Source organism: Protopterus annectens, chromosome 3.part1, assembly GCF_019279795.1.
Source record: "Protopterus annectens isolate FY-2018-M chromosome 3.part1, PAN1.0, whole genome shotgun sequence".
Taxonomy (NCBI): domain Eukaryota; kingdom Metazoa; phylum Chordata; order Ceratodontiformes; family Protopteridae; genus Protopterus; species Protopterus annectens.
The window spans coordinates 1033782965-1033807475 of record NC_056732.1 but is presented as its reverse complement, the minus strand read 5'-3'; positions in this window follow the sequence as shown (position 1 = coordinate 1033807475).

Here is a 24511-nt window from a genome sequence, read left to right as displayed (position 1 = left end):
GAAGTCCACCAAGTTTAATATGCATGACCTGCCCTTGATGAAACTGAAGTGGGATGGTCCAGTGTTTGAAGATTTCCTGTGTCTTTGTTTATGAAGTCCACAGTAATTCTTTACATGACTTTGCATATAAGACTAGTCAAACTGATGGGTCTGTAGTTCCTTGGGTATGTTGATGGTCCACCTTTGCGTAGAGGGATGACTGTTGCAGTCCTCCATTCCCTAAGGATGAAACCTGTCTAGAGGATGTGGTTGAAAAGAGATTCTGGCTGGCCTGACAGGTCATGTTTCAAGTTATTTAGGAGACATCCTGGGATATTATCAGGGCCCACTGATGCAGTGTTTTTAGCTCTGAAAAGTGCAGTGAGGGCCTGTTTAGTGATAATTGGGGGAGAAATTGTAGATAGTATTTCCTGGATGGGAAATGGGGGTGATAGAGGGGTGAAATAGGAGTTAAATGTATTGGCCAGCAAATTTGCTATATCTCCGGTTTGGTATAGGAAGTAACATTTATTATTAGTTCAGCACACTGTTGTATGTTTAAGGTTGTGTACATAAGTGAAAAATGCCTTATGGTTATCCTTAGCCTGGGAGGCTATTTTTGTCTCAAATATGGCTTTGGTGAACTTGATTAGTCCCCTGAGTTGCTTCCTGAGACTGATGAGGGAGTTTTGTTGTCTATTGGGTATAGCCCTTTTTATTTTTGGATAGGATTTTCTTTCTTTTCTTGTATAACCTATTTATACTGGGAGTCCACCAATGTACTCATTTTTGGGGTTTGTCCTAAGTTTATTTTGGTTTGGTACTACTGTTTATGTGCAGTTTTTTTTACGTGCTTGTACAGGGTTTCCATAAAGACTTCCACATAGATCATCATATTTTCTGAGTTTGGCAGGGCTTGGAATTTAGCTATACCACCATCTTAATATGAGGTAGCTAGCCTTGGAAAGTCATTAAAGGTTTTGGGCTTTGCTGGGAGTTCAGCCTTTATATTTATTTCAAGGGTGACCATTTTGTAATCTGATCTGACCAGTGAGGACATTACACAAGGGGGGGGGGGTGAAACATTCCCTCATATTTCTGAGTACCAGATCCAGGACATTTGCTCCCCTAGTAGGTGTGCAGATTAGCTGCTCCAGTGTGTTTGCATTGACAAAATCTAGGAATCTTTGATCCTGCATGCTATTGATTGTGTATATATCCTAGTTTATGGTGGGATAGTTGAAACCACCCATTAATATGCTGTTGGGCTTAAGTGTGAGAGACTCCTATACATTCAAGTATGTGGTATGGTTTTCCTGGGTCATAGATGGAGACCTATAGCTAGCAAGGATATGTTACTGGACTTAACCTAAGGTTAGTTTGACACAGAGTAGCTGAAGCATGTCATATTGTTTGACCAATCTTCAGGTGTGCTTACATTTTATGAAGATTGATACACCTTCACCTCTTGTCCCTTCTTGTGTGCTAGCTGGTCGAAATGTGTGGAAGAAATTATAGCCTTCTATTGTCAGGGTGCCTTCCATGGCTTTAAACCATGTCTTAGTAATTGCACAGATGTCAACACTCTCCAGAGTGCAGGGTGCTTCCAGGAAATGAAGCTTCTTGTTGAGACTCCCAGCATTGAGCAGTAACACCTTTAGTTTATCTTGCACAGAATTTACTATGTTGGACGTTTATCAGATTGGCATGGACTAAAAACTGCACTATAGGAGTAAATAATGTTTTGGCCAATATCTTAAAGCCTAGTGAGGACAGGTGCAGTCTATCCCTGACAAAGCTGCCTGGTCTCTCAATCATGTCCATCCAAGACAATAAATATTGGACCCCCTTAGAATGACAACATTAACCAAACCAATTGTTAAACCCAATTACATTCTGTTTATATTGCAGTATCATCCTTGGAGAAGTTAGAATGCTGATCAATGCTAGGCACATACCTGCCTGGGGCACATAATCTGAAAGCACTATCATGTCTCTCTTCATATAGTTCAGCGAGTTACTTCTCAGGTCATTAACACTGACTATGACAGAGTCTGGTACTTGTGGTTCAATGTCCTGAGTACATGTGTGATTTGGCAGATCCCTGCTCCTGATAGGCAGCTAATGGTGAATCTCTCCATGCTCAGCCTGGTGAGATGGGCATCAGTGTATCTCACATCAGAGTCTCCAGTGAACAATATATTGGGTTATGTGGCAGTTTGCCTTAAAGGGTTAGAGGCTGAGACACTGTGAGATTTGGCTGTATGCATCCTTGGGAGTTTTGTCTTTAAAAAGTGTTCAGGTGGTTGCTGAGTATAGCATATGGGAGGAATATGAGTTTTGGGTAGATTGCATTTAACAACGTCAGCATACATAGGTGTAGCATGTGTGTGTCACTGGCAACCTGTTTAGAGTCTGTATGTGAGAGCTTTGCCTCCAAACTCATAGTGTAATTACATCTCTCACATACTGCGATAGCCTGCTTAAGAATAAGGTGGTTGTCAGTAAACATGAGATAATTGCTAAATTGTCTCAGGATGCCCGTTTTATACCAGGCTGGCTACAGAGATAATAGGAAAGTGCACATCTTTTTAGTGATCTAAGAGGGGTGGTGCATTTGGGGTTTGTAATTGTGGGGCTAGGAGGAGAGGTCTAGGACTGATCTGAAACAACACTTTTGGGATAATGCTTCTCAGTGGGCAAACCAGGTGCTCTACACACAGTTAGATACTTGAGAAAATAGCAGAGGAGGTTTTATACTGAAAATTGCCACTCTAGGTGCCTGCTTTATACAGGGCATTGCAAACCATTGCTACACAGTTCAGCACAGGTTATAGGAAATGAGTTAGAGAGGAATTCAATCAATAAACTGTAAAAAAGAACTATAAGTATATTCGCCAGTCCACAACCATCACCCGTGGTGTCCCCTCCATGGGGAGAGAGACCCCTCCTGTTGGCGGAGGTTTGGGCTCTGGCCTCTCCTCTCAGTCTGCCCACTGAGGTGCTCCTGTCTGGTTGATCCTGCCAGTAGTATATGCTTATCTCAAAGATTAAGCCATGCAAGTCTCAATGCACAAGAACACTACAGTAAAACTGCGAATGGCTCATTAAATCAGTTATGGTTCCTTTGATCACTCCACCATTACTTGAATAACTCTGGTAATTCTAGAGCTAATACATGGTGATGAGCGCTGACCTCCAGGGATGCATGCATTTATCAGACCAAAAACAATCCGGGTCTTGGCCCAGCAGCTTTCGTGACTCTTGATAAATTGGGCAGATCGCATGCCCTCATGGCGGCAATGCAGCAGTCGAATATATATATATATATATATATATATATATATATATATATATATATATATATATATATATATATATATATATATATATATATACACATATATATATATATATATATATATATATATATATATGTGTGTGTGTGTGTGTGTGTGTGTGTGTGTGTGTCAGATCCTGCACCAATTCATGATTCTGTCACTATTGTGAATGATACTACAAGACTAAGGTTCCTAGACTAAGTAAAATGCAAACAGAAAAAAATCAGTAAAAATATAATACATGATGCTCAGATCCTGCAGCAATTTACGCAGTTATCACACATGCCATGATGCTTATAAAATGCTCTCACTATTGTGAGTTTTAAAACTTCCACTATGTTTGGATCTGATGAGGTCAGCAAATACAATATGTATGCAGTTCCACATTTCCAGATCTATACATTTAATCAGTTTTGAGGAGACCCATACCTCATTCAGAATGAGGAATGTATAATCTTGCTATACAGTGATTTTTTTATATTTATTTGATAAGCATGAAGCATTTTACTTGTTTTTGTGTCCAATCAATCCAATATTTTTTTGGGCCAGCTTATCAACCCAAAACTGTAAGCTAAAACAGGAAGAGCAGACTGATTTATAGCTTGACTTTATTCCTAGATGTCAAAGCAGTTTTCAATATCTATTTTAGCCTGCTGAAATCCCTACTGAGCTTTATTTGCATTTGTTCAGGTTTTGTTGTTATTCCTTCATCTATTCTCAAATATTTATTCATTCACTCCTGCTCAAGTACCTTTGTATATCACATTCTTGTCCCTGCTTGATATTTTCTTGGTGCTACAGCTTTCTTGCTTTAAATGTTGCTTTTGTACATTTATCAAGATCAAGTATCATTCTTATATCATTTGGGAGGTTTTAACCATTCTTAGTAGTGTTTTCAGTTCATCTGATGAACTATACAGTTTTAAGACATCCACAAAAAGTAGATGAGAAATCTTTTAGTGAGCCAGATTATAACCATAGTATAATGTATTAAGTAAACAGCTTAATGGGCTAAAGGCAGGGCAAAACAGCAGCATTGCAGAAAATCACCCTGGAATATCCCCATTTGAATTTTTATCCCTAGGATAATAATTTGCCCTTTGTCGTGGCTCAACTGCAAAGTGGTTTGCCACTGTTTCATGGTCACTGTTATGTAACTGATCGATGAAGTATGTATCTTAAAAATGTGTAAGCATTCCTTTATCCATGAATGTGAGATGCTGTTACATGCTTTTTGTAAATCCATCCATGCCATACTTAAATTCTTCCCTTTTAGATAGTTCTCTATTATGGCTTTAGTTAGTAACAGATGATCCTTTGTTCCATATGATTTGCATTTGTTACCTTTTGGTTCTATTGCAGTAACTGAGTTTTTTTTTTAAATGACTATAAACTCTGTCTGTATCAGTTCCAGTATATAGTTAGTATGCTGTCAGAAGGCAAGGTATTGGTCTATAGTTCTTAGGATGTCTTGCAGATTCACTCTTAAAGAGGAGGAATATCATTTTTCCTGCTGTTAACCAGGTTGGTGTCTGTTTGGGATATGCTTACAAGTAATTCTTACTCAGGGCTAAATCATTGTGTAAAGACGTTAATACATTTAGCCAGAAGTTAGGTACTGCATCTGGGCTTGGTGTTTCCAGTTAGGAGTTTTTCTTAATTTTGTCTCAATTTCTTTGGCTGTTACTTCATCCCATTTCATTTCTTCTACATTAGAGCTCTTTACTCTTTCTTTTAATTCTTCTATCCATTGAGAGTCTTTGTTAAGTTCAACCAGGTCTTCATAAGTACTTCCCCAAAATGATGTGCCTATTTCTTTCTTTTTTTTTTTTTTTGTAGTGGTGGTGTTTTTATTCCTTTTATTTTCCAATTCTCTATAGAATCTTTTTAGGTAATCAATAAATTGTTTATTTTGAACTTTTCCTTTATATTTATCTGCATACCTTCTAAGTTTTTCTGTCTGTGCTAAAATGTTTAGTTTATTAGTGACAAATGTATATGATAAATCTTTTTTAACACCTTTATTGTATTATCAGTTATGACACAGGCAAACTTATATTTACATAAAAGTAATCAAACCATATTAACAAGTTCACATTTACAACCAATAGATATCACATATATTGTTATACATCATATAATATAAGGAACATTACATAAATTATCCAATTTCTGCCTTCTCTTAAATGTTATTCCTCATCCAATTCATTTTTTTCTGTATGTATTGTTCCCACAGTTCCCATTCTTTCAACATAATTTATTCCTACCTTTTTCTAAAGATCCTACTTCCTGTCCTTTTATCTCTGTTAAAATATTCACTGATTCAAGTATAGTTAGTTTAGATTTTGATTTCCATTTTCTAGTAATTGTTTTTTTGGCAGCCACCAGAATTAAACTTAACAAGGGCTTACTATGTCTAGCCAATTCAGGTCTTGTATCCCAGCTCAAGTAAATCATTTCCTTAGTTATACTCATTTACTCGCCCAGTATCTCTAAAAGAGTACTCTATAGGGAATTTTAAAGTCTGTCAACTCATTACAGTCCCAAAACATATGTTCCCAGTTACGTCTTTCTTCCCCATTGCACCTCCAACATTTTCAATCTACCTAAGGAAAAATTCTTTGGAGTCTAGCATATAAATGTATCCATGCAAACACTTTCAGGCAAAAATCCTAACTTCTAGATTTTGTTGCATATTTGGGAGCCATATATATGTCCTCCCATTATTTATTTGTGAATTGCATATGTAATCTTTGTCCTAGTCTTTCTTGACCTCTTCTGATTGATTCTTACAGTTATTGTGCAATATATTATAGGCCCTGCAAATAAAAATGGCTCAAGGTACAGGATGGTATGGAAAAAAATCAACAGTAGAAAAACAAACTGCACTCAACCTTGCACACCAAAAGTAATTTATTAGAAAAAACGTAAGCGCTTTCACGACTGAAAATGTCGCTTCATCAGACAACTTATGTAAAAGCAAATACATTTAAATAGAACTAGAAATGTCAGCTGACATTTAAAATGCAAATCACCTGCAGCTCATTATAAATTAGTACCTGTTAAAAACAAATACATTCAAAATAAAAAAAAATTTAAATCATCCTAGAATGACCTCTATAAAAAGCTTGTTAACCTGCATAGTAAATAAGACATAAACATATAAAAGCATATAGATTTACATAAAAATATGCAAAGCAAAATATCACTAAAAGTTCATTAATGCTTTAAACAGCATGATTTCAGGAATGGTTTGAGAGACATAACTCCATTTAAGCCTGGAGGTCTCTCAGCATTATGCAAAAGAATCCATTATTGTTCTTTGCTCTCAGTGTAGTTTTCCATGTCACTCCCTCATGCATTGGGTTGTATCAATTGAATTACAAAAAACTTGAAGGTGTGTGTATGATCAGTGAGTCTTACATGGGTAGCTAAAGCATTGGACTCTTCACCACCCTTCACCAAACAGTTCCAAGACTATATGGTATACCTAAAATACATAAACATAACACTTTACCACCAATGAGACCTATATTATCAGGTGCAGGGTGGTGTATTGAACCACTGTCCATTTTTGTGGAAGGTACTTTACATGCATTGCTTGATGATTGCCACACTATTCTAAAGGACACTAAGACTTTTTTGGAGAGGTTACACAATAGAGTAATGACTATACAGGCTGATTACATGCTTGTCACCATGGATATTGAATCATTGTTTACATCTATACCCAATGAATGGGGCATTGAGAAAATTAGAGAGTTTCTTAACTTAAATAGGTGCTTTGATAATGATAAAATTGAACTAATTTGTAGTTTGCTTGAGATTATATTGGAAAATAATGTTTTCCTATTTAATAATGAGTTTTTCCTCCAGAAGATTGGTGTGGCTATGGGCACTGCATGCGCCAATAGCTACGCCAATTTAGCTCTGGTTTGTTGGGAACAGTGTTTACTATTGTCAGAGTCCAGTGCATTTTTTTATCACATCCTTTGGTATGTCCGTTTCGTGGACGATGTTTTTCTTCTGTGGAATGCTGATAGTCATGAACTTGAGAATTTCATAGGTACATGCATATCACCACTATTTTTTTTTAAATTCACTTATCAATGTTCCACAACTGAAATTAGTTTTTTGGATGTGTTAGTTAAGAAGTCAGATCTTAATGTGCTAACTAGTAGTATCTACAGAAAACCTACAAGGAAGAATGCCTTGCTACATAAAACCAGCATGCAGCCTAGGTATATTCCTAAGAATGTTGTGAAATGACAAGTGCATAGGGCACTCAGATTGCATAATGATGATATAGAAGCACAAGCAGCACTTAGTACCCCTAAGAAGGATTTCCTGGATAGGGGCTACACTAAAGAAGAGATTAATAGGGCTATTGATGAGGCTTGGACACAAAGAAATAAGAGATGCATGCCTTATTTTAGTAGAGCCCCACAAAGTGACTGTAGCAGCGAACTTGTGCATACTGCTGACAAGTTTAGGGTTACTTTTCAATATTCAGTGATGTGAATGAATATGTTTCCATTGTTAAGAAACATTGGAACATACTAATGGATAATACTGGGAACACTCCTTCTTTCTCTTTTAGAAACAATAATTCCCTAAAACAATATCTTTGCAACAAAGTGAATGTTAAACATTTTAATGTCTCCACACGGCTTGGCACCTTTCAATGTACACATTGTTCGGCTTGTCGGTTTATTTATACCAATACCAGCTATACACACTCTTTAACATGTTTTACTATTAAAACCTAGTGCTATGCCGATTGCCACACTTTAAATGTGGTTTATTTTTCTTTCTGCCAGACCTGTCATGTATTCTATGTAGGCAAAACCAATAAAATATTTAAGGACAGGATACTGGAGCATATCAGGGGCATTAACACACAGAAAGAGTGCAATGCTTTAGCTACCCATGTAAGACTCACTGATAATACACACACCTTCAAGTTTTTTGTAATTCAAGTGATACAACCCAATGCATGAGGGGGTGACATTGAAAACTACACTGAGAGCAAAAAACAAGAATGGATTCTTTTGCTTAATGCTGAGAGACCTCCAGGCTTAAATGGAGTTATGTCTCTCAACCCATTCCTGAAATCACGCTGTTTAAAGCATTAATTAACTTTTAGTGACATTTTGCCTTGCATATTTTTATGTAAATCTATATGCTTTTATATGTTTATGTCTTATTTACTATGCAGGTTAACAGGCTTTTTATAGAGGTCATTCTAGGATGATTTAAAAACTTTTTACTTTGAAGGTATTTGTTTTTAACAGGTACTAATTTATAATGAGCTGCAGATGATTTGTATTTTAAATGTCAGCTGACTTATTTTTAGTTCTGTTTAAATGTATTTGCTTTTACATAAGTTGTCTTATGAAGCGAAATTTTCAGTTGTGAAAGTGCTTACGTTTTTTCTAATAAATTACTTTTGGTGTGTAAGGTTGGGTGCAGTTTGTTTTTCTAATATTATAGGCCCTACTAATTCTCCATTTTTAAACAGCAGCTTCTGTTCTAGATTCAGTTGAAACTTAACCAGTGCAGGTCACTCAGTTAGGATTCCCCTATACCTTTCACTTTGTGTATACACTGATATCAATCCCTGATAGGGAAGGCAGTCATTAGCCTACAATCCAAACATCTTATTGGCCTCTTCCCATTCTATTAGCTTTCTTTCTGTAATTATTTGTTCCCTATACCTTGGTTCCTTTGTCATCTTCCTCCAGTAAATTTCAGCCCCCTCTTGTCTATTCTCTGAGCCATAATTGCAGTCATCCCTTTTGTCAGAATCTCCTTTCTCCATCCCCATGTTTACTTATTTCTTAGTATACGTTATGCTACTTCATGAATATAATATTATGTATGGCTGTTATTATTCACCTTAAGGATCTGTGTCCAAAATCCCATTCTTTCATTTTTCCTTGACTTACACCTCCCAACTTTATCATTATCCCTTTCCACTATGAATTGTCGCTTTTTGATTGTGTTATGTGTAACAGCCTTAACTGCATAGCTCTAAAATATCCCTTTAAATCATGTAATCCTAAGCTGCCTTGTTCTGTTGGGAGGACCAACTTATCCCACTTGACACTTGCCTTCTTCCCCTCCCAAATATAATCCTTCAACTCTTTTTAAATAATTAGCATCCACAGCTTCTCCTCTGACGGATAGAACATGCCTGACCTGAGTATAAAACTAAAGGGACTAGAAACATTTTACTGCTTGTATCTTGTTTTCCATATGTGTAGGCAAGAGCTTCCAGTTTCTCAGTTTTTGCATTATCGTTTATTTAATCTCTTCCCAAGTATCCTTAGCTGCCATAACAAAATCCTTTTTAATTCACACTCTTAGATACTTCATTTTATCCTGTCCCCATAAATATGAGTGTTGCTGAACAAATTCATTTGTGGATATATAGTTTATAGCTATAGCCTTTGTTTTATCTTCATTAATTTTCCATCCTGAAAAAAAACTGTCTCAGAATATTCCACAACACTGACATGTCCTTTTCTGGTTCCAGCAGGTACAAAATAATATCATCTGGAAATAAAGTCAAATTTTCTTGACTACCATACCAATTGTATCCTTGAAATGCTGAGTCCCTTATTTCCATTGCCAAGGGTTCGAAATATAGTGCAAATAACAAAGGGGAAAGAGGAGACCCCTGCTTGGTTTCTCTGTTCAGACACATCTTATCAGAGAGGAGCCCCCACTTAGATTTGTTTGCCTCTGATCCTTCATATATCCTTCTAAATTACCTTATCATTGTATCAGGAAATGCAAATGCTTCCATTGCCCTACTCGTAAAAGCCCACCTTACTCTGTTGAATGCTTTCTCTGCATCAACACCTACCAATAACAGTGGTATTTTCTTACATTTTGCTTCCCTGTGGATCATCATTGTTCTAGTGATGTTGCCAGATGTTTGCTTCCCCTCCACAAAACCACATTGGTCCACATATGTCACTTTTGGCATCAGCTAGGCCATTCTTTTCGCCGTTACAGACATGAACACTTTATGGTTTAAAATTGAAATGGGCCTATATAGGTGGATCAGATAGGTCTTTACCATCCATATGTATTACAGCCACAACATCCTTTTTCTAGGATGTTGGTACCCCCCTCCTTTTATCCAGATCTTTATCACTTTCTTCTCTTTTAGCTTCCAAACTTCCACTAGAATGCAACCTATTTAGTCCTGGAGACTTTCTTGCAGATTGGAAATACATCACCATTTTATCTCATCTCCACCTATCTTAGCTGTTAGTTGTTGAGCCTCATCTACCCCTCATCTTGGCATAGTTAAGTCTTCCTTAAATATTTTTATTTGTGCCTTTTCTTGATTTTCCCTCTTCTCTGCTTTATATGAAATTTCATAAAATTTGCAAAATATCTGTAACACCTCTACAGGATCTCTGGTATTTTTTCTTGTTATATGCTCCCTAAGTTTGGCAGCAATCCTTTCTACTTTCTGTTGCCTAAGTGTTGTACCAAAACTTTTAGTGCTCTGGTGTTATTATCAAAAAAAAAATGCTTAACATCAGTCTTTCTAAACTCATGCATATTATCCAGACACTCCCTTATTTTCTCTTTAGAACACTACAGTTGTGTATCCTTGTTCTGTGTGATTCCCCCTTATTTTATAATAACTCACATTCTATCCATATCTGAAACCTGGCTCAAACCACATATTACAAACAATGCAATTCTCCCACCTGGCTATAATATCTATCGCTCTGATAAACTCACTAAAAAAGGGGGTGGAGTAGCCATCCTCTGCTTAGACATCCTAAATCTCTCACCCATCACTATCCCTATCCTAGACTTCCACCCAGCAGAACTACTCATTCTAAGCTGCCACCTTAATCCACATAAGAAATTTGCTTTGGCCTCCATTTATACCTCCCCCTGGAAACAATATCACCACCCTTGAAAATATCCTATCCTGGTTTGTCAATAACATGTACTATGAAACCTTCATCCTTGGAGATGTCAATATAGACTGGTCCAAACTCACAACTGACTCTGCACAACTTAGTATAAACCTTAATGGATTCCACCAACTAATAACATCCCCCACCCACTTCCATAAAACCTCATCCTCCAGCTCTACTATTGACTGGATTCTCACCAACTCCCCAAACGTCTACCATAGCCCAACTACCCTACCAGACTCCCTAAGTGATCATCTCCCTACCTCTATTCTAAGAAACTCCAACCAAACACCCAAATTCCACATTTACAGAGACTATTGTAAACTTACTGACTTCAATACCACTCAATTTAACTCCATACTATCAACAATTGACGGGTCCATTCTACATCTCCCTATTCTTGACGCAGTCAAAAAATTCAATATAATTTTCCTGGACACCCTCTACTCTCTTGCCCCATCCAGGAAAATTAGGATCAAATCAAATTATGTTCCTTGGTTTACCAAAGATACTAGAACCCTTATGCACAAAAGCGATAGTGCCTGGAAAGCCTGGGTTAAAAAAAGATCTACCACTGCTACAACATTATTGTGAATTATGAAATATTGTCAAAAAACAAATAAATAAAAACAAAAACAACCTACTTTAACTCTGCCCATCTCAATGGCAAATCAAACCCATGTAAGTTCTGGTCAACTCTAAACAATATTCTTTCTCCTGGTCATCCTTCTAACCCCTTCCTTTTCCCAAACAAATCTTCACTAGAGACTGCTACCCTCCTCAATAAACACTTCATTGATACAGTCCAAAAACTCCCTCCATCCAACTCTAACCCTATACATACTTCCTCTCTCCCACACCCACTCAATAGTAAACCTTTCTTCTTTCAACCTGTACCCACTTCTCACATTAAAACTCTTCTTCTGAAGCTGAAACCCTGCTCTCCCTCCACAGACAATCTCCTCTACCTTCCTCAAACTAGCTGCTGAATCCATAGCCTATCCTGTATCCATTCTCATCAACAGGTCAATTCAAGAAGCCACTGTCCCTCTCATTTGGAAATCCTTTTTCACAACCCCCCTCCATAAAGAAGGAAACTCAACCATCCCATCTAACTACAGACCCATTGCTATCCTATCCCCTCTTCCCAAGATACTCAAAAAATGCATTCATTCACAGTTTCTAACCTATCTCCTCCAGCATAACCTTCTCAATCCCACTCAACATGGCTTCCGCCCTAGCCATAGTACAACTATAACCCTCCTATCATTTACCCATGCTATCATTGAGGCCCGTGACAACAACCAACTCATATCCTCTCTCTTTCTTGATCTATCCAAAGCTTTTGATACAGTCTCTCACCCTATACTGCTTTCCAAACTGGCTAATCTCAACCTATCTGCTACCTTTCTAGCTACCTCACCTGTGGGCAACAATCTGTCAGATGGCTGACATCTTTCTCTCCCTTTATTCCAGTACTATCTGGTGTGCCACAGGGTTGCATCTTGGGTCCCCTCCTTTTTAATATATTTACTAATGAACTATACACATCCTGCCAAAAATCCTCCTGCATCCAATATGTAGATGACTCACCTTTCATCTCCACCTCCACCAATATCTCTGAACTTCTTACCGTAACCCAAAATACCTTTCTAGCTACTGAAAATGGCTGTCCAATAATCTACTCATCCTAAACCCTAAAAATACAAACTCCTGCTCTTTCACCCATGTTCCCTCTCTCATCACAAATCCACTTTCACTATTACATCCTTCAGTAGCACTATTATAAAACCCGAACCTCACAGAAAACTCCTTGGTGTCATCATTGATGATGAACTTAAGTTTAACCTCCACTTACTTCAATGTATGAAAAAAAACTAATCAGAATCTAGGCTTACTATACCACAACAAAAGAATCCTAAATTTCAGTATCAGACTCTCCCTTGCTCATGCACTTTTCCTCCCCTCCCTTCTATACGCTGCCCCAATTTTGACTAATATTCAGTCTACTACCTTGCTCAAACTTCAACAAGCTTACCACAAAATAGCTAGATTCATTATGAACTCCCCTTATAACTCACACCACTGCCTAGCACTAAATGCCCTCCAATGGCTTGAACTCCTCAACAACTCTTGTTATCACAATTTCAAATATTACACACTGTTTTACACAAACCATCCTCATGCCCTGCTCTATCCTCCCCCGTATCCCTCTACTCCTCACCTAGGCCCCTATGTACCTCTAACCAGCAACTTCTAGAGATCTACCATCCAAAAAATGTGGGTAAACTTCTGTATAAACACTCTGTTGCCCAAGCCTGGAACAAACTCCCTGTACACATTCACTCCATCACTCATCCTCCACACTTTAAAAAATAACTTAAACTGGATTTTCTCAACACCAAGACTTGTCATTGCCATGACTAAACCTAAACTCTTTTTCTCTCCTATATCATAGTCACACCACTTAAAATGTGTGCAACACTCTCCCCCTATTTCAATACTTATACCTAATAAATGTGTACTTAGCTAACCCCTTTTCTCCATTATGTAGTCTTAAATTTTGGAATGTATATTATTTGCTTTTCTCTTTAGAATAATTTTCTTCACTTATGCCCCTTACATTTGCTTATTTTTTTCCATCTATGCTTTTATTTTTTGAACTCTAACTTGTGAATTATCCTGTAGCATGAATTACTAATTGTACTGTAAATACATTTTGTGTGTGAATATTATAAGAAACTTCCTTTGTAATCTGGAGCTTTTCTCCTTGGGTCTCCACTGAAAATGGGCTTCTGGCCCAGTTGGACTAAACCGGTTAACAGATGTCAATAAATAAATAAAAATAAATAAATAATACAAACTACATACATCTTCAGTTAATGAAGTTTAAACCTTCTAATAGGAACATTTGTGTGAAATAGACAGCTGTTAAGACTGGCCCTAATTAACCTGAAATTGAGGCTATCCATGCTAAGACACATTTTATTGCCTGTGCTTCTACTTACACTAATTGATGTCTGTTCTTTTTTATCTTTAACCCCCCCTCCGATATGAAGGCTACTTGCATCCTTTCAGAAATCATTAACTTTTAGCCTTGAAGAAACCAGTGTTCTGTCTTTTATTGTCCTGTTATCAGCCTGTCTCCCTGGAAAAGTAAGAGAAAAAAGAAAAATGTAATTCTCTGTTGTACCATGAAAGACAATCTGAAACATTTATTGCTAAAGGAAAAAATTACATTATATTTGGTGCTCTCATATTTACTTGTTTCCACTTAAAATTGTTATTAGATGAAGCCAAGGGTCTTAATCCAGACATTCCTATGTAAAACTAAGTCAAAATATATCTCTCTGTATATATTATGATCTGTGTATTTGTACACCCCATCTCCCATCTCAATAACCTAAGATTACAGCCTATTAATTTAAACATACTTTTGTCTAGCTTTTCTTCTGTTTTTGCACTGTAATGCCTATATTTCTGAATATGACAAAAGAAAGAAAGAGACGAGGAAGAAGAGAGAGAAAAAAGAAAACATGTTTACTTTAATACTTTTATCACATACAAGAACAACTAAAATACTTTACTGTAAAATATGCAATTTATATTGTGAAATGTTTCATAGAAATATTGGTAAGAAAATAAATTGTTTTGCTTTCAGCTACATTTTTCCTTACTCCCCCCCCCCCCTTCAGAGTCCTTCCAAACATTAATGATGTGAAGTGAGGCAAATGCTTTTCAATTCTTCACAAGTTTAACAAAGTCAACAAAAGTCCACTATTTCCACTTTTCTTATACAGCAGTATTTCACAAATGTGATTGATGCTTGCAATCTCACATTTATTCACTAATTTCTGTCAGTGGTCTTCTTTATGTTCATTTCCATCTCCCAACTCCAGATTCTGGTTCAATTTCATGATGCACCCTATTCTTCTGGTCAACTCCTGTGCTTTTCACTGTCTCTTAAGCATTTTCCTTTGGAACAATGGAAAAGGTTCTACTGACAAATTCTCTCTGTGCACTTTATTATCAGAAAAATGAGAAGCAAAGTCCCCTTCTGCTTGCTGGCTCATTTTTTGTTAGGTAAACTTTTGTATTTCCTCCTTAGCCTGTTCTGCACCAACAATTACTTTGATCCTCCAGAAAAAAAATATTCTGAAGACAGCTGGATACAGCAGCTTGAATCTCACACCTGCCTCTCAACATTTTCTGATTACTGGAATAAATTTGTTTCTCTTATACCTGGTTTACAGTGAATAATTATTTTCCACAAGAATTCTACTGTCTCCAACTTTTAATACTTTGCCCATTTGCCACAGTTTTATCAGGATCAACTCTTTTGGCCAGTAAATCTGTACATTTACTAATAAAGGTAATGGCTGCTTTCTTGTGGCCAGATCTGGATATTCTTCTAACAGTGATACTTCTTGTCTTAATGATTTTATAGTTTTCTTTATTCGGTGCAGTCATGGTGGCATTTTACTTGTTTCCTTCCTTTCCTTTGTTACACTACATCTTTGTGGTAGCACTTTATCCATTATTATTTTAGCTTTACAGTAATATACTATTTATTTCTGTTATATCACATGAATTTGTCTCAACAGTCATAATTACTGTGTTCATCTGTTTTAGGAATCTTTTCACATTTTGCGTCTTATTTACTTTTTGTAATCTATTTATTTCATATATCTTAATATGTATATCCTTCTATATTAAATCAAACATATCTTCCCTTAAACCATTTTATTCTGGATTGAGAGTTTCTTCTTTGTTATCTGCTTCCTGTGAGTAATCTATAGAAAGTTCCAGAAAACCTTCTGGTGACATATCCTCTTCAGATGCCTCCTGCTACACCTGTTGCTCCTTAATCTTTGGACCTGTCATTTCATCATGCTGTGACATTGCCTGTATTTGATTCTTCACATTGAATCTTTTACTTTTCAGGTAACCTATAACTTCAGTTTCTGTTTGTTTAACATCTGCCTTACTAATCCTCTTTTCTGCATTCCCCTTTATTTTCTTATTTTTTTATATTATGTAATGTTCCATATTTTGGAGGTGTTGCCTCTATTTCTCTTCAAACATCTTTGGAGCTGCTTTTTTGTATTGATTAGTTTTGCTTTCTCCTTTGCATAAATAGTGTAACATACAATATCTTTTTTCCCCACATTCATGTTTGTTTTTATACCTTTCAAAAATTTCTGGGTTTTGTTCTTTATATTTTTGCACTTCCCGTGTTGCTTTTTTTCCAGGTGGCTAAAAGTTTCTTCATCTGTGTAATGTTTTTCATAAATATGTTGTAATAGTGAATACATTTTTTATTTAAAGAATTTGACTTTTTTTTCTTGTGCAAGCATTTTTCTTTCCTCTAATTTTCTTTTAATCTTTCTAAATATATTCTATATGGAAATTATGTGCTTCTAGCATAATAGTAACAATACACAATTTCTTCTTTATCCTCAATAGTCTAATTTGCTATCTTTATGGAATTATTTTGCCCTGTCAGTTTTTGTGGACTACTTCCTCCTTCTACAACAGGGGAGCCACCTTCTCCCCGAGCCTGTCCTAATCCTGTTCATAGGATCAAAGGATCATAGGAAGTTACTAGGCTATTGGCCCTGAGGCCCTTACAAGCCTAGCCAGGAATTTAGCCCATGTTCCAACAAGTCAGCACCCTATGCCACTGTCCAGCAGGGACAGAGGTGGAATTCCAGGGGTGTATTTTCTGTTCCCCATCCAGTTATCTAGGTTGTGCTTAAAAAGGGTTAATGAGGTACTCTGCTTGACATGGAGAGGGAGTCTATTCCACAAAATGGAGAGTCTCTGGGACACAACTCTGTCCTGCCAACAAGTCCTATTGATGTCACAGACCAGGTTCAGGTCATGTGTGCGGGTTACTTGAATAGAGCTTGACTTACAGATATGCAGCAGTCCCTTCAGGGTGGGATCTGAGATTGCTTTATATGCCAGACAGAGGTCACCTCTGAGGAGTCTGTAGGAGACTGAGTAGAGGGACAGGGCCTTTAGCCTATCTATGTAGGGTAGATGTTTGAGACCCCAGATTCTCCTGGTGAGGAACTCTGTGGTTTCTCCAGCTTCTGCATGTGCTTTCTGAAGTACATGCTGAAAGGGGCATTGTACTCAAAGATAAGTCTTATAAAGGAAGACTACAGGGATGTTCTGACCACCTTGTCCCTGGATGATATACCCTTACTAATGAGGTGGGCCATGTAGAAAGCTTTCCATACAATGGAGGCAATATGGTGGTCAAAAGTCAGTTTGCTATCAACCTGGGTGCCCAAGTCTCTCATGACTGATTGCATGCTTAGGACCTTATTATCAATGTGATAATGTGTGGGGATGTCACTCTTCCCAAAGGAGATGATGATGCATTTTTTGGCATTCAGTTTGAGGCCATGTTTCTGGCACCAGTCATTTGTTTGGGTGAGACCCTCTTGGTGGATGTCCACCTCACTATGGGAATTGATGACAACAATTGCCAATACGTCCAACAAGACAAACAATGTTCTCGGTAGAAAAAACACTTTAATGTGAGGAGCAAAGCTTTCGGATAAAATCCTTTATCAATACTGAAGATACAAATGCATATGCAGAGTATATATAGGTCTAAAAAAGTCATATGACCGACAGCCAAAGAGTCACATGACCCAATCAAATAAAACATATAAATATAAATATAGGTATTACTATGCAGTGCTAAAATATAATGCAACAACGTAATGCATATATGAAAACAAAATACATTTGAAAAAGCAAAAATGTATATTTTTAAAATGTATATTTTTATACCTAAAAATATGATGTACACTTACGTACATGAAAAAGGAAAATCTCATAGTCTAGATCTACTCATGCTTACCAAAACAGGTTTAAGGCTGACAGTGCTATTCAAACCAGGGGGTGAGTCACCCATCAACCTAACTATCCAGTTATATTCTTTAGCCTCTAATTTATTATTAATATCACCACCTCTGGGTGAGGGTAAGACATGGTCTATAGCTTTAAATTTAAATAAATGCTGTTCACCAGAACATAGCCTATGTTTATATAAAGCATTAGTGTCCACACATCTTCAAATTTCAGACTTGATATTAATGGGTCATGTGACTCTTTGGCTGTCGGTCATATGACTTTTTTAGACCTATATATACTCTGCATATGCATTTGTATCTTCAGTATTGATAAAGGATTTTATCCGAAAGCTTTGCTCCTCACATTAAAGTGGTTTTTCTACTGAGAACGTTGTTTGTCTAATTGATGACAGCACCCAGCTTGCAGTCATCTGCATACTTGGTCAGCCATATCCCACCGGTTTTGGCCTGCACCTCAGAAAAGTATATCCCAAACAGCAGAGGTCTCAAGACCAATCTCTGGGATACACCGCTTATTATGGGTCTACTGCTTGATGTGGCTTCCCCTATTTTGATTAGGTGAGCTCTATCAGTGAACCAGCTTGCCACCCATCTGGTAACATATGGATTGATGCCTAGCTGAGAGAGTTTATCTATTATACCTGAGTAGGAAATAGTATTGAAGGCTTTGACCAGGTAAAGTCAGGTGGTGTACACCATCTTCCCCTTGTCTATGGCCTTGGTGACTATCTCAAAGAAGTCAACCAAATTTAACAGGCATGACCTCCCCGTGAAGAACCCAAACTGTGTGGGATCGAGTATCTGGAGGTTGCCAATGTTCTTGTTAATGATGGTGGTGAGTTGTGCAACCTCGGAGTAGATGATTTGTCAAGTGTTCATTTATAATCAGTAGCCGAAGTTCTAGAAGTATGCGATACTTATGATAGAGAGGCAAGAACAGCCTGCTGAATGGGTCAGGTGCATACTAAGCAAATAAAAGTGAGGATGTGTATAAACTCACAGGATCTCTACAAATGGATGAAGAGTGAACTTTGTCATTTACAGAATGTTGGAGAAGTGCTTGCCAGGATGCATAACACAAAGCTGCTTTCAGTATCGGATGCAAGTTGAGGAGACTTTTCTCCTTATGCATTGAGAGTGCTAATAGATGTACAAACCATATATGTTCAGACAGAAAAATAGATACTTGTTGCAGTGTTTGGATTACAGAAATACTCAAATACAGACATGGGCCATTACAGACACTAGGACTTTTCCCAGTGAGTTATTAGTAGAGAGGATGGTTAAATTAATGCTTTCTACATTATTTTCAGTATTAGCAACATAAAGTAAACTATCAGCAGTGGCAGATGTTCTTTTAATGAGGCAACTGAACCAAAAGCAATTCTATAACACAGAAGCATGGAATATTTTAAAGGAAGGGGGAATGGGTCAAACTGGCATTAGACCAGAATATTAGGCAGAAATCACAGATTCAAACAACTATGATTGCACAGCACCCAAAGGCAAGATCTTTTGCTTTACAGTGAAGTGACCTACAGCTGTGTAGGTGAAACTGAAGACATTTGTGAAAGCTACCAGAACAGCTACATGTGCCAGAGAACCAGCAAAATGCATACAGTAAGGAGCTGTCCATGACTGAAGTGAAGATACTCTGATTAAACAATGAAAATAAATAAATAAATAAATAAATAAATAGTTTTTGGCTAACCAGTCTTCAACTCCAACCATGGCTATGGCTACAGCTACAGCTACTGTACCTTGTCTATAAGTTCCTGGTGAACTCTTTACAGATCTGTTTCAAACTACCACTCATGATGCCTCTGATAACAGTAGTTGTTCTTCTTTCGGCTTTTCCCGGTTAGGGATCTCCACAGTGGAACTCCGGCCCGATAATGATTGGCAGTAGATTTTTGCAGTGCCAAGGAGCCAGCTCGATACCCAACCTTCAATGAAGGTATGCCCTACGCACTCGACCACACGGAGGACATGCAGACTCCACAGAGAAGGCGCTCCAGCCAAGAGTCGAATGGGAGAACCTCTTGCTGTGAGGCGACAACGCTACTGCTGCACCACCGCAGCTTCTCTGATAACAGTAGTGCTGAGCTGAAATAGGGCATTATAAATAAGCTTCCTAAAGGCAGTCAATAATTTACTCATTATACTAGACTGGTCAAGAAACCACTGTAGTGTCAGGACTGTACTCAGGTTTAGTGGGTTTTCTATTGTATGTAACAATAACATTACTCATAACCACAAACTATAGTCATAAAGACAGCTATATATATGGGTTATCAGCAATCAGTTGAGAAAAGAGTTACTGAAATACAAAATGTTGTGTCCTAGCAGACTGAATGCAGAACCTATTGCAAAGGGATGCAACTTTTACGCAGTAGATCACATAGTAATCAGGGTCAGGAATGCCAACCTTCCTCATTGCTGTACAACCATAGAGTTTGCATATGCATAGTTGAAGGAATGTGGGAGGTTGAAGGGGGCCTGGCCTCCCTGCAAAAAAAAAGGCTCTTCTTATTTGAATCATAGTCAATAGATCAAAAACTTGATCAGTTTTTCTTGATCATATCAATCCTGACCACACAGACTCAAATATACACACACATTTTATATATATATATATATATATATATATATATATATATATATATATATATATACATACACACACGTATCTGAGTGTGTGTGTTTGTGTGTGTGTGTGTGTGTGTGTGTGTGTGTGTGTGTGTGTGTGTGTGTGTGTGTGTGTACAGAGTGAGACAAAGATCTTTTTATAATAAAAGGGGAAAGAATAATATCACATAATAAATATTTGATATAATATTACTTTAAGAAGTACAAGTAGCCAAAGGTGTAAGTCATGTGACTGTGAGAAGTCCAGCACTTATGGGTAAAGCTTTGATGAAGTAGCTGTGTATGTGTTAATCATGTTTTCTAAGACCTCCACATGACATACTTAATAAGTTTCTGCTACTATAGATCTGACAATGAGCTTACTGGGAGACAACATAAAGAAAGTGTTCTCATCTATGATTCCTGAGAAGAGTAATTATGAAAATGAACATTTAATGATGTAGTGTGCTGACAGGCTGGAAAAATGTTTGAATCTGATTCCATATTCTGAGTGCGGAGTTGCTGGCATTGCATAGTTTGGTCAGATTCTCAATGGTTGAATCATCATTATTGTGATGACCGTCACTGCTCACCAATATGTGATACCACCACTGCCACCAATATGTGACATCCCCATGCTTGACCAGTAATCAAGGAGCCTGAATCCTCACCACTGACATTGGAAAGGGATGTTCACTTGGAATACAAATGGATGCACTCAGTATTTCCAGATGTAGACCTCTCTGCATCAAGCAAAATTTCCCTTAACAGCACACAGGGCACACACTCAGACTGGGATCTGGGTGTCTCTGTCTCCCTCTAGGTCCTTAATAAGACTCCCCCACTGGTACAGATGCAGAGATATGTCCTCAGCTGAGTGCCCAAACCAAGTCCTCCACTCTCTCTCTGTGAAAACAGTGCTTTGTGTTCCTGCTCCACGTATTTCACACACACACACACACACACACACACACACACACACACACACACACACACACATACACACACACACACACACACACAGACACACACACACACACACACACACACATACACACACGTGTACCTGGGAAAGGCTGACACAGGTTTACTAGCTATGCCCCCTTCTGCCCAGACTATAAGGTAGTTATCACTGCCACCAAGCACTACTAAGCCAGCTACCTGAGGTTCTTGCAAGGGCACCCAATTATACTGAGTGAAATTAATATTAATACAAATGGTAATGTTGACCTAACAGCCAGGCTTTCAGGAGTGGCCAGCCTTATCACCAAATAAATATGTGCAGATACTCTCAAAGCTTAAATATTCTCTAAAAAGACCAACCACAATGAAAAGTTTAAATATATTTAATAATAAATAATAAAAGAACATGAAAATACTAAATATTTACAGTGGACACCAGAGTTTCAGTCACAGGAGATATTAAAATTAACACCGATGGAAAGTTTCACACAGTTATAGAAAACAGTATTTTTAATCTCACTATATTTTCCTGACTATTCTAAAAAAATACTAGTTAAGTTACTTACTGAATAGAGCAAGGCAAGATAATTTGGGTGAGTGATCCTTATTGTCAGATCCAGGACAGAATGCAAAATGACGAGAGCAATTTCCTACTACTATCTAAATATTATTTCAGAGTTGATTACAATGAAATCACATCTAGTCATCTGATTCTGTTTCCCACACTCACCAGCACTAGACAATGACAGTTACATGTTACTATATACACAGATAGAGCTTTGCTCAGATATGGGGCAGCTGCTGGAAGTCATAAAACAATAAAACACTCCTAAGACAATATAGAAAGCTTCCTAGTACAGACCTTGCATCTCTTGCTGTATTGAGAACTGAAAGATACCATCTTTATGGCCTAGGCCCAGTGATTTAATTTTTTACATTTTTTTTAAAGTTAGCAGGACTTTAAGATTAACCTCTTCTGTTCCAGTATTATCTGCTAAAATATATACATTTTAACAGTTACAATAAAACATGTATATTTATTTTCCTTCCAGCAGGGCAAACTGTTGATACACTTTAACACAAGCAACCTTACAGATACATTTTTAGCAGAAGCATCTGTACAAATCAGTTTGATATACAAATGACTTATAATTATTTACAAAATTCCAGCTAGCTGTGCTGGCACATGTCACACATCCACTGCCCTACTTCTCCTGCCATGGCTAGCAGTATATCCTATCATTACAATCATCACCATCCGTATTTCAGCTAGCAATGCTCTTCCTAAGGGCTTTTTGTCTAACACCAAATCACCCCCCTTTACTTTGTTATTCTTATTCTGAGGTTGCTGTACCCTCAGACAAAGGGCGAAACTACAAAAACACAGTGAAAAACCTACCTTGCTCTTTCTTACTAGCATATTCCTTTAACATGCAGCAAGCAACAAGGCACAAACAGCTAGTCTCTGTCACACTCAAACAACTATGATATGAACAATATTGTATCAAGCAGCACTATGCAAGCACCTGGGTAACAAATGTTATGCTGTGAGTCAAGACAACATTGGAGTAATCTGTTTACAAATGTCAGGAGCTGGCAGGTTTGCTTTACTGAAAGGAAACCACAGTGAGTTTGAATGGTGGCCACTGTAGAAGAGATAGATGCATGTATGCTTAGTTTTGGAAATGTTGCTATACAAAACCAAATAATACAGATTAACTAACAAACACAAACACTCAAATAGAAGCTTTTAAAAAGAAAAGGCAAGTCTCTGAGTCTGACCATGAGTTCCAGAGGATCAGGCAAGTAACAAACCGTGTGAGATGCATGGCAAAGCTTAAAAAGGCCACTTTGGTCATTGGCCTAGTATATACTTATTATCAATCTATGGCCCCTAGTTATTCATGAGATTTGCTGACTGTGATACATTTTTCCTTAACTCTCACCTGACACTGATGATGACCAATCAGTGACATAAATCAGTAATACAGTTATGTTTCTTAATTAAATGTAAATCCTAAAGTTTCTGTTTCACCACTTTTTGTTCCTAGTTATTGTACCCAGCTACATGTCCTCTCTCCTTGGGTGTTTTCACTGCTTATAATGCTTTTCCTGTATTGCACGTACAAGATCATCGCATAGAGGCTGCTTTGATGAGGGTGTCCTTTCCTGAATAAGAACAGTTGCTTTTTGTATGTACATGCACTTTAACTCTTTGCAGTTTCAGCTCCTGATTTCAGGTCAACAGGACATTTTTATGCTGTGTTGAAGTGTCAAAGTATATGTTGCTATGATAAACCCTGAACAAATGAGGAACTAAGACTCAGTCTTATGATCATACCACTTTTAAATTTGTAAATTTCCTTGTTGATATTGCTGTACTTAACTGACTCTGTTCATGTCATCTCCTGATGCATTTCACCAGGTCTTCATTTATTTCCAGATGCAATAAGTCATTAATCAGCAGTCTATGAATAGTGTGATCAAATGCCTTTACCTACAGGCCTTTATCCCTGACTTCAGTTACCCAGTCAAAAAGTGTACCATTTTAGTAGAATGAGATCAAGCTTTGATGTATCCTTATTTAAATGCCCTTATGACCAAGTGGTAACATGTCTTTCAAGAATAGACCCAATATATATTTTTGTAGTAATTTATTTATATTTAATAACCAACAAAGTCCCACTGCATACAAGCAACTTATCAGGGAGAAAAGCTCCATAACACTGAGAAAATGCAATGCAGCAAATTATTT